The sequence below is a fragment of the Vombatus ursinus genome, unplaced genomic scaffold, assembly GCF_900497805.2.
Source record: "Vombatus ursinus unplaced genomic scaffold, bare-nosed wombat genome assembly UNPS02014825.1, whole genome shotgun sequence".
Classification (NCBI taxonomy): domain Eukaryota; kingdom Metazoa; phylum Chordata; class Mammalia; order Diprotodontia; family Vombatidae; genus Vombatus; species Vombatus ursinus.
This window is the reverse complement of record NW_020954603.1, coordinates 12,021,808-12,034,204: the sequence shown is the minus strand read 5'-3', so window position 1 is coordinate 12,034,204 and position 12,397 is coordinate 12,021,808.

Below are 12,397 nucleotides of genomic sequence, written 5' to 3'. Positions count from 1 at the left end.
CTAATGCTCTTAAGTGGTTCTGTGAAAATGAGGTGTTAGGTGTAACGAGAGCAGCATCCAGGGTAATTAGTGCCTGAGCTATGGTATAAATTATAAATGGGCTCCTGCTAAGGGAGGCTTTGTAATGTTACATGGGGTCTGCTTACAGCGTATTCATGATATCATGAATTTTTATAGGTTATATGCAGGGGTGGGGAGCCTGGGGTCTCCGAGCCACATGTGGCCCTCTAGGTCCTCAAGTGCAGCCCTTTGACTGAATCCAAACTTCAGCAAATCTCCTTAATAAAAGGATATGGTCTATAAAACTTGGACTCGAGCAAAAGGCCACACCCAAGGACATAGAAGGCCACATGTGGCCTGGAGGCCGCAGGTTCCCCACCCTTGGGTTAGGGCCTGTGTGTATGTGTCAGTGTGTTGTGTGAAGGAGGGGAGGTCATCTGTGTATTTAGTTTGCTAAAATCACTTACTGGCGGACAGTGGGTTGTATGCCATATCCCTTCTCTGTAGTGATGGTCACTCCATGTATACTGTGTGCTGTGTCCAAATCTGGCTTCCTCTGTGTCCAGGAGCACACCTCTACTGCGTCCACCTATAAACTGACAGCACAATTCCAACTCTCCCTCTCAGACCCTGTGAACCTGCTGAGAGCCTGGCTCAAGGGGAAAGTTCTCACTACAGTTAGGATTGTTTTCCTTCCTAAGCCAGCTAAATACAAGCTTGGGGATGAATGAAAGTTCAATTAACCTTCATTAGCAGCCGGAGGCTCTGCTAATGCTCTAATGCCCCTGTAAGGAAAACAAAGAAAAGGACTTCCTTTGGTAACCGTCTTGGCTTCTGATGCTGGTAATTCCCAATTCCATTGAGAGTGGGGAGAGATTGGAAGGGTTGTGAGTGATGGGGAGAGGGAAACAGCCAATAGGAAGAGGTACATTTGGTGAGGAGTCGCTTGGGCGGAGCTGCCTTTAGCACCAGGAATAGAGAAGAAACAGGAAAATAATCACCTGGTTAAAAAAAGAGAGAGCTCATCCGTGTCTGGAAATAGCAGCAGAAGCAGTCAATGTCATTTTATGTTTTAAGGTTGGAAGGAAGGGAGCGAATAGAAGTCTTTACATGGGAGGAAAATGTTATTTAATAGTTTAATTTATTTAAAAGAATTACGAAGTAAACATGATAGATGACAGGAAAACTAAAGTCGTTATCTTCTGGTGGAGTGAAAGGAGCATTTATTCTGGAAACAGACGACCTGGGTTCAAATGTAGCCCCTGATGCTTACTGCCTATGTGACCTCACATGAGTCACTTGATCTGTAAAAGGAAAGTTGGAGTCAATGGCTTTTATAGTCTCTTTCAGCTCTGAATATCAGACTCTGTTATCCTGTGACATCTCTAGGCTTCAATTTCCTCTTCTGTAAAATGGGCACATTGGACTAGATGGTCTGTGAAGACTTTCCCAGCTCCAGCTCCACCCCTTCTTAATGGCATTCACGTTTGGAGAATTTGAGAGGCAAGTGATAAAGTGAATGTCAAGCAAAGGCATGAAAACAGGGGTGGAGGAAGAATACCGTAAGAAGGAGGGAGCTAAGAAAGCTGGGAAATGCCCATTGAACGGTCCGCTTACCATTCGAAACATCCAGATGTGGAATTTGTATTTGGGTAAGTAAACTACGGGAAATGCTTTGCAAGAGAGGGGCATACCTGGTAGCCCTGACTGAATGACGAACGTGTCTGGGGCCAACCTGTGTGGTTATTGGGGGGGCTTTTGTGTTTTTATGTGGCATTGACTCTTATTCTCTTGGGCAGAATGGGCAACAGAGTGTTTTGAGTTGAGTGTTTGTGTTTGAAAGAGAGAAGGGCTGAGGCATTTTCAGTTTTAATTTGGTCTAACATTGAGTACCAGGTTCTAGATAGTGGGGAGAGGGTTTTATTTTAAGCCTTCTCCGAGTCATCCTTAAATATAGGAAGTTTCTCCCAACATTTCCAATTTTTTTTCTAGGGAAGGAGCCTTGGATTTCTCAATGTTTTTCTTCCTTCTTTCCTCCTTAAGGATTCCTTCTTTTTATTTATAAACACAGCCATGGCTTCCACAAATAATAGCACTTTGTAACTATATGGGTGTTTTTAGACAATAGTTTAAAAATATATATTTAGAAACCTGTCCCACACAAAATTACTGAGTTTTTATTATTATTAACACTCACATTATCAAGTGTTTCCATAATGGAAACTCTGACTTTGTTGGATTAGGAGACTTCCTGCAGATTTCCTGGAGCTACTACGTGGGTAAATTCTCCAAACTCCTGAAATACTGGTTTTTCAAGGACTCTGGTCCATAGTTTGAAATCCTGGAAGTTCCTTCCAAGAAGTAAAACTTAATAAATAATCACTGTGCAGAGTTTGGGGGCAAAGCGGCTCAATAACACATTTTCATAATAGAAATTTATTAGTGGAAAGGCTTATCGAGGTCATCTAGCACCATTCCATTTTACAGATGAGGAAACTGAGGCCTAAAGAAGTTTGACAATTTGCTCAAGGTCACCCAGGTAAGCAGCCAAGCTAAGATTTGAACTCATGCCTTCTAACTCCAAACCCATCCCTCTTTACTCTCCCTTATCCATGCAGAATAAGCCTAAATTAATTCCATGGTTTCAACTTTTGGCCTGATGTGAATGATTTTGATTCATTCTAAGGATTTCTGGAAAGAAACAGACTTGTAGTGAAACCAAATTCACCTGAGGAAATCCTTACTTCTGTCATTTCAGTCCCGAGAAGGAAGATCAGGGTTCACTCAGAAAGAAGTATCATGGAAGAAAGGCAGAGGAAAAGGACCAAATCCTTCCCCCCTTTAAATACAATTGCCGGGAATGAGTTTGTTGCAGTGGCGTTAAAGCTATCTGGGGTGTACTGTTAGGAATACTGAACTAACCATTAGAAGTGCTGTTATTAAACACCACTTGAGTACAGAGCAATGTGTCCTCCATTAGAATGTAAGCTCTGTGAGAGCAGGGACTGTCTTTTTGCCTTTTTTTGTATCCCTCGCATGGTGCCTGATACATAGTAGACACTTAATAATTGCTTACTGATTGACTGACCAACCACAGGTCTGGGGGAATTTCAGACATTGACAGAGTCCTTACCCTTTGCCACCATGTTGCCTTTACTGTTGGGGCAGGAGTGGGTATGATACATACACAGATAACCATAATACTGAATGATATATCTTAAGTGTATAAGAGCAGAGCAAACCAAGTACTTCTCAAAATCCAAGGAGTGAAAGGGGAAGGGTTGTTATAAGCCTGTGAGCTCAAGAGAGGTTTCGTGGGCCCACGTACCCATTTCAGCTGGGCCTCAGAAGATAAATATAATTTCAATTAATGAGGGCATTCCAGGCACAGGGAACAGTACCCTGTTATAGTCCCTAGAACAAAGGGTACGGAGTCAGGAAGACTTGGGTTCAAATTCTGCCTTAGACCCTTGTAAGCTGTGTGACCCTGGGTAAGTCACTGAATCTCTCTGGGCTTCAGTTTCCTTATCTGTAAAATCAGGAGGCTGGACCCAATCTCTAAGGCTCTTTTAGCTTTGAATCTATGTGTCCAAAGGTACTGTTCATTTTGAGTAGAGCATGATGGGAGTGTGCGGAGGAGGTGAGTGTGAGATAAGGCCAAAAGTTAGGTTGTTCACACAAATTGGGGGAGAACCTTGAATGCCAGGGTTCAGTAAGCATCTGTTAAGTGCTTGCACTACCCTAAGTGCCAGGAGCAGAAAGTCAAAATGGAAGCAGTCCTTCCTTGCAATTAGATAGCTTACATGAGGAAAACACCAGGTAGACAGAGAAGTAAAAATAGATTCAAAGTAAACTGTGACCGCCCCTTCCGGCTGGGCTCTCCCAGATCTTTCTCTCTTACTAGTCTCCGTGCTGTAGTCTGTGCTCTGGTAAAATTGGAATCTCTGCAGCTCCCTTTTTCTTTTCCCATTTTTTTGTTCTCTCTTACGCCAGGATAGGTCCCCCACCCCCAATAATTTTCTCAAGTTCCTCCTTTCCTTCAAAGCCCAATTTAGAATCCACCTCTTCCAAGAAGTTATTGTTGTTGTTCAGTCTCTTCGTTACCCCATTGCTGTTTTCTTGGCAAAAATACTGGCGCTATATCCTTCTCCAGCTCATTTTACAGATGAGGAGACCAAGGCACACAGGGTTAAGTGACTTGCCTAGGGTCATACAGCTAGTAAGTGTCTGAGGCCACATTTGAACTCAGGTCTTCCTGACTCCAGGCTGGACACTCTGTCCTTTGAACCACCTCGATACCGAGAAGCTTCACTTTACTGTTATTTGCATGGGAGATTCACTAACTCAGGGATGACTAGAAGTGACCCTCAGAGGCTATCTAGTTCAGTCCCCTAATTTTACAGATGAGGAAACTGAGGCCCAGAAAAAATAAAGTGACTGGCCCAAGGTCACACAACTAGCAAGTGGCAGTGATGAAATTTTAATCCAGGCCTTCTAAGTCCACAGCCAGCGCTTTTTCACTTGCACCCTGACGCCCTTCCCAGATTTCTCATAGGACTTAATTTGTGTACTCGTCTTATCCCTCATTATATTATAAGCCTCTTAATTGCAAAACTTGCCTCTTACTGTCTTTGTAACTTCAGCTTCTATCACCATGCCTTAAATATAATAAGCATGTAGGATTTAAATTGAATTGAAAGGTTTTGGGCAGAAGAGCAACATAACTGAACAAAGAAGATTAATCAGGAAGTAGTTATAAAAGATAGATTGGAGTGAAAAGGGATGATTGTTTGGACGCCACTGTGATCATTGGGCCAATGGTGTCAAACTCAAATACAGAGGACCTACTAAACCATACATATGGATGCCTAAGGTCTGCATGTTGACTTAGTTTTAAAATGTGATATTGTCCGTGTTTTATTGTATTTTTAAAATGTTGTTAATATTTCCTGATTACATTTTAATTTGGGGCAGCAGCCCCGGGAGTGTTGTGGGCCACAGGCCATGCATTAGACACCTCTGGTCTAGGCTAGTGATAACGGAGGTCTTTGAGGATGCAAGTTTATCTGACGGTGGTGGCAAAGGGGACAAAGAAGGGATGGATTTCAGAGATAGTGTGGGTGGGGACAGAACTGATACGGCTTGATGATTGAGTGTGCTAGGTGAGACAGATGGAAAGTCCAGGATGGCACCTGGCTTTTGAACATGGGTTAGAGCTTATGCTCCTGACAGTCAGAAGTGAGAGCAAGTTTGAGGGGAAAGGTGGGCGGTGGGATCCCCCTCACGTGAAGGCTTTCAACAAAGGTTGGAAGACCACTTGTTGGAATGGTTCAGATCCCAGGCACAGGTTGGACCAGATGGCGTCCAGGGTCCCTATGAATTCTGAGATCTTGGCACAGTAATTGTGGTTTGGACTTCTTGATTTGGAAGTCTTGTTGGGCTATCTGTGCAGAAACGTTGTGTAAGTCATCTGGGAAGTGGGTCTCATGTTCAGAAGCTTTATGCGCCGTTAATGTTGGAGGGGGGGCAAAGGGGAGAGAGAGGGAGAGGAGAAAAAGAGACAGGAAGGAGGAAGAGGGGAAGAGAAACAGAGAGGGAGAGGAGAAAAAGAGAAAGAAGAAGAAAGGAAAGAGCAAAAGAAAGAGAAGAAAAAGAGAGGAGAGAAAGAAAGAGGGGAGGGGGGAGAAAAAGAGTGAGAGGGGAGAGGAGAGGAGAAAAAGAGAAAAGAGAAGAGAGAAAGAGGGAGAGAGAAGAAAAAGAGAAGAGAGGAGAGAGAGAAGGGGAAGGGGAGAGAGGAGAAAAGAAGGGGGAGAGAGAGAAGGAGAGGAGAAAAAGAAAGGAAGAGAGAGAGAAAGAGGGGGAGGGGAGACGGAGAGAGAAAGAGAGAAAAGAAAGGGTGTTGGGAAGGAAAGCCCATAAGCTTGAACATTAGAGATATTTCTTATTGGGTGTGGGGGAGCCTCTTTGTTCTGTTTTCCCCTTTGCTATTGGCAGATTAGGTCAGTTTCTAAAGGCATTCTTGAAAACTTCCCGGAGAATCAGGCAGGCTGTACCAGCTTAGGAGTTTAGTGGGGAAGGAAGGATTTTTGTGAGTAGCTGGGGGAGGGGGAATTAAATGTGTTATTCATGTTCATCCAGACTCCTCTGATTTCCCAGTCTTCCCCTACCTGCAGAATGATATTCCTGGTTTCGTGGATGTGAACTCTGTTTGCAGGCCTCAGATTTTTCCTCCCCATTTTCCCCCCTCCCATTTCAGGCCTACCTCCAATTTGCCAACAAAGTGCTGTTTGTTATGGGGTAAAGCAGGCAATTATCTGGGCAGTGACTGTGGCTGCAAACAGCCACTTTAGTTCAAAACCTGACGGCTCTGGAGGAGGCTGGTTAGTTAGGTTTATTCACTTACTTTTAAGGCAAGTGAGGAATCACGGATGATAACGTTCTAAAGGCGTTGGCTAGAGAAAGCGCCTCACCAGAAGCAAATACTGAGCAGAGAGAGCAGGCCTTTCCCGTAATGCATCATCATCTTTGCTGTCTCTGGTGCAGGGGAAATTGATTTCAGCAACCATTTATTAAGCATCTCCTATGTGGAAGGCACAGTGTTCAGTCACTGAGGCGCCGAAAACATGACAAATGGCCCCTGCCTTCGAGGGTGCGTGGGGTTAGGAGGTGGGGGTACAACATGTAAACTTAATAGGTAAATGCTTGATAATTTAAGGGACCACAGAGCATTGGGGTAATCAGAAGACAAAGGGCTTCCTTTAGAGGGTGACATTTGAACTAAGCCCTAAAGAGAGAAAGGATTCTAAGAGCTGGAGATAAGAAGGGAGTGCATTCCAGGAAACACCCCACCCCCACCCCCGAGGCTGTGACATAGGTAGTGAGATTAAATGCCAAGTTCAAGGAATAGTAACTGTAGGTCAGTCTGGCTATAACATAATGTGTGTGAAGGGGAGTAATATAAAGAAAGTCTGGAAAGGAAGACCGGAACCAAATCAGGAAGATCTTTAAATGCCAAGCCGAGGAATTTTTATTTTATTACAAAAGAAGTAGGGAGCCACTGAAGATTATTGAGGAGTGTCATGGTCAGACTTACACTTCAGGAAGATTATTTGCATCTGTCTGCAGGATTATTAGAGAAAGGAGAGACTGGAAGCGGGGAGTCCAGTTAGGAGGCTATTGTAGTGGGTGGGTTGCGAGGTCAGTCACTTAGTCAGCTAGAATTCATTGAGAGCCTACTGAGTGCCAGGTGCTGGGCTATGAACTGGGTAATGACTGTTGATTAGCATGGCTGATGGCCATGTAAGTGGAGAGAAAGAGGGATGGATGGGGAAGGTCTTGTAGAGGCAGATTGAATGCGGATGGGGTAAGCAGTGAGTTGGGGATGACTTCAAAGTTGTGACTAAAAGAAGGGCGATGCCATGGGCAGAAATAAGGGCATCTGGGGGAGAGGCAGGTTGAAGTAGGAAGAGAATAGGTCCTGTTTGGGAAGTTCATGAGTATGGCCCTTTAGAGAGAAGCTGAGGTCCACCTTCAATGGAGCGGAGGTTTCTTTTCCCACATGTCATTACTAGATATTTGACCTTGGTTGGACCAGATGACTTCTAAGGTCCCTTCCAATTCTAAAATTGCTCTATGCAAGCTGTATGATTCTTGGGAAAGTTTATTGAATTGTTTAGTGGAAGTGGCATTTATGGTTAACTCAGTGCAACTCTGATGCCTCATTGGTCGTGTGTGTGTGTGTGTGTGTGTGTGTGTGTGTGTGTGTTTTCTTTTGGCCAGAGCGATTCATGGGGACAGTCTACCAAGGTGTGGATAGGTTGTGGTCCAGGCCACTGGAAGGAGAACCCATACAGAGGAAATCCCAACCCTTTGGAAGTATGGGAATATAAACCTTGATTTGATTCTTTCAAAATAATTTTTGAATCTTGCAAAAAATTTTATTGAATTATATTGTATCTCCTTCATTTTTAAAGTGTATTCCCTATGCACAGAGCCCACCCTTGTAACCAAAGGATAAAAAAGAAGGGGAGGGGAAGGGCAGTTCTTCAAACCTGATAAGTATATCAGCTGAGTCTGACCACATATGCAGTGTTCCGAATCCCTAGTTCTCTACATTTGCAAAGAGGGAGGGAAGGGCATTTTCTCATTTCTTCTTCCCGGCCAGCTTTGGAATTTTTGCTTTCCTTCCGTTTCAGGCTGTATAGCCAATATGAGTATGGTTCTCCTGCTTCTGCTAACTTCACTTTGCATTAGTTCATGTAAATCTCCCCATGTAAATCTCTCATGTAAATCTCTGTATTCAGTCAAGCATTTATTTAGTATCTACTAAGTGCCAGGGACCACACTAGGTGTTGGGCATACAAAGGAAAAAATAAAAAAAGCAAAATGGCATCTGCCCTCCAGGTGACTCTACTCCTCTAATGGGGAAGACAATCGGTAGACAAGGGTGTACAAAACACGTGTCAAGCAGATAGAAAGTATCCTTGGAGGAGAAGGCGCTAGCGCCCAGCTGGGGGTGGAAGGGGGAGTGGGGAGGGAACCAGTAAAGGGCTTTTGCTGGAGGAGCCGCTCTTACTTAGCATTAAAGGAAACCAAGAAATGAAGGTGGGAAGCGGCAGAGAGAGAGAGAGAGAGAGAGAGAGAGAGAGAGAGAGAGAGAGAGAATGAGAATATGTGTGTTGTGGACGTGGGAGACAGCCAATGGAAAGACTCAGAAGATGGGAGGATGAATTTTGTGTGTAAGAGCAGTAATGCATAAAGAAGGTTGAAAAAGGAGAGCCAGGTGGTGGTGAACTTCCAATTCCCCAAAGAGTTTGCATTTGATCACCAAGGTAATAGGGAGCCACTGGAGTTAGTTGAGTGGGCGAGTGCCAAAGGCAGATCCCTTTGGTTGCTCTCACAATAGTTGTAGCCAGAGGGGGTGAAGGCCTGAACTAGGGTAGTAACTGTGTAAGAGATAGCAACGACAAGATCGGGCAACTGTATTCTTACTCATTGTTTCTTCTTGGGCGGCAGGATTACATTACCTATTACAAAGTACTTTGCATGTACTTTGTTTCCAGTCCTTTGCTACTAGCTAAAACAAATGCTGCTCTAAAACTTTTGGTGTGAGGGGGAATCTTTCTATTATCAGCTTCCTGGGAGTATACAGCTAGGTTGTTGTTAATGTGAGTTTGAATACTTGTAATTAATAATAGCTAATATTTATACAGCTCCTACTATGTGTCGGGAACTGTGCTAAGCACTTTACAGATATTATCTCATGTGATCCTCACAACAACCCTGGGCAGGTAGGTGCTATTATTATCCCCATTTTACAGATAAGGAAACTGAGGCAAACAGAGGTGAAGTGACTTGCTCAGGGCCACACAGCCAGGAAGTGTCTAAGGTTGGATTTGAGCTCAGGTCTTCCTGACTCCAGGGCCGGTGCTCTATTCACCTTGCAGCCTAATGCCACCCCTTCACGGGATTCCTTGTTTGCATTAAGCAGGACCTCACTGTATGCCTAGCATTGGGATTTTTGGGTTAAAGGGTATGGGAATGACAGTCTCAGTGCATCAGCTCCACACATGCACCATATTGCTTCAGCCACCCTCTTTGTATTGTCTTTAACATTTCTGTTCTCCCAACATGTCTTCCCAGAAGGGAATTAAGGTATTTAGGATCTCCTCACTTTATTCCTCCTATGGTCAGTGGGATGAAACTCCTTTCTTCCCCTCCTCTGCTCTGGGTACATCAGTATAATAATGATGATGACAGCTGACGTTACTGCCTGCGCTTTCTCATTTGATCTCCACAACACCCTGTGAGTACTACAGCTAGCAGTAGTATTCCCATTTTTGTAGCCGAAGACACTCAGGTTTTTGACCTGTTCGGTTACACAGCTTGTAAATGGCCAGGGTGGGATGGGAATCCATTCTGTCCTGCCTACAAGTCGTGGTTTGTTTTTTGGGGTATGTGAGGTAATTGGGGTTAAGTGACTTGCCCAGGGTCACACAACTAGTAAGTGTCAAGTATCTGAGGTTGGATTAGAACTCGGGTCCTCCTGACTCCAAGTCTGGTGCTCTATCCACTGTGCCACCTAGCTGCCCCGAGTCCTGTGTTCTTTGGACCATGTGCTGGTGCCACAGAGTCTGGGGAAGAAAACTTACGAAGATGTAGGAATACATTTATTTTTGCCTATTTTGAAATATCAGCATGCCATGGGAACTTTAAAAAGTACTGCAAACAATGCAGAACCTAGTAAATGAAATTTTTGAAAAGGCAGATGGAGTAACTTGGTGTGCCTTCTAGTCTTTTATAACTTCATTTTCCATTAACAGATGTATCCCTGAGAGGAAAGTAGCCATCATGGTGCTTTAGTATTGACCTAGAACAGGGGGAAAAAAAAAACTGGGAAAGAACTTTTTCTGTTTTCTTTTTTCTTTCTTTTTTCTTCCTTCCTCTCTTTCTCTTTCCTTTCCTTCCTTTTTCTTTCTTTCCTTCTTTCCTTTTTTCTTTTGTTCTTTTGTTCTTTCTTTCTCTTTCTTTTTTTCTCTATCTTCCTTCCTGTCTGTCTTTCCTTCCTTCCTATCTTTCTTTCTGTTTTCCTTCCTTCCTTCCTTCTTCGTGCAGGGGTAGAGAGTTGTAACATTTTTTTTTTTTTGTAGGGCTGTATAGCTCAGTTGTTGAAACTTTTAATATTTGGGTGAATAATTGAGACCTTGCCTTGCTGTAACCCAACTACATTTTAGCCAGCATAATAACATTTCAAGAACCTGTTAGCTTATTCACATTCTGTAATTCAAGCCAACCACTAACTTTTAACATGTGATTTTCTTGGAAGGATAGGCAGTGACCTAGAGAAGTAATTTAGCATAGTGGATTCCATTGGCCTTAGTGTCATAGAGGCTCTGGGATCAAATCCTGCTTCTTACACTTAGCTGTATGCCCCTGGGCCAAGTCACTTAATCTATCTAGGCCTCAGTTTCCTTGTTGGTAAAATGAAGGAGGCTTGAATTCCATGGTCTGTAAAATCTCTTCAGCTCTAAATCTTAAGAAGCTCTGAATGCTGGCCTTGGAGTCAGGAAGACCTGAGTTGAAATCCCATCTGATGCTTAGCTGGGTGACCCTGGGCAAGTCACATCACTTCACTGATTCATTTAAGCAACTGTTTAATGCCTAGCAGGTGCAAGAAATGTTACCTCTCTTAGATTCAGTTTTTCCATCTGTAATATGAAAATGGCTTGTTGTGAGGGTCAAATGAGATAATGTACATGGTGCTTTGCTAATTTTGAAGTGCTGTGTAAATAAATGTCAGTTTATCGTTAGTCTACCTTTCAGGGGTGCTTTCTTGGCACTAAAGTAATAAGGCGAGGTAACAGGCTAAACTAAGTCATGTCAGTCCCAGTGTTGACCCCTTGTGTAATCTTTTCTTCTTCCTCCTCCTTCCCCACTATTCTTCCTGTGTTTTCTAATCATCTAATCTCTATCTCTATCTTCTGGCCAGGCAGCAGGTTTGTAGGGCAGCCAGACAATACATAGGACCAGTCAGAGAATTAGGCTTTTGAGCCCCTTGATTATTCTGTTCAATTCTTTCACAGCTGCCCCTCAGTTGGTCAGTATTTTATTTTCACGAAATCTCCATATGCAAAACATGATCGTTATCCGCAAGGTTTTACCAGTGACAGATAGTGGAACAGACTTTCTCACTCATTTCATCCCTTCACTGACCCCCCTCCCATTTCCCCTCCCCCAGCCTCTTTTAGTTTGCCTTGTGAAGCTTGAAATGATGAGCACCTAAAATCTAATTAGCCTACTCACTGTTGCGACGGTGGTCTCTTTCGTCAGATCAACCCTGTAAGTGACTACCACCTGTTGAAGTTATTCCGGATTTGTTTTTTATTTTGGATCTGTCACAGAAAAGAAAGTGAAGCCTAAATTCTACTTTCCAATATGTTCAGTTCAACAAGCAATTATTAAGTGCCTGCTGTATGCCAGGCATAGTTACTAGGTGTTGGAGAGATGAAGTTTTTAAGTGAGAAACAGGAAGTTACATTCTTCTGGGGGTGGGTACAACTTTCTATCGGGTACTATTATTAGCTCTTGGGACTATAGGAGCCCCAAACCCAGAAACAGCACCTGACTTCAAAAAACTTACTTGCTAATGGAGAAAAGCATGTCAATAAATAAATTTTAAAAAACATACACAAAGTGATACAGGCTCTACATATACATTCATGTTAAGCATATTTTCCCATTAGTCATGGTGACATAAAGAGTTGGGGGTGAGGGAGGTGAGAAGGGGAGAAAATTTAAAACTCAAAATCTTATGGAAGTGAATGTTGAAAACTAAAAATAAATTAATTATCAAAAGAAATACACACAAAGTAACTTTATCAGGGGGTTGGATACTAGC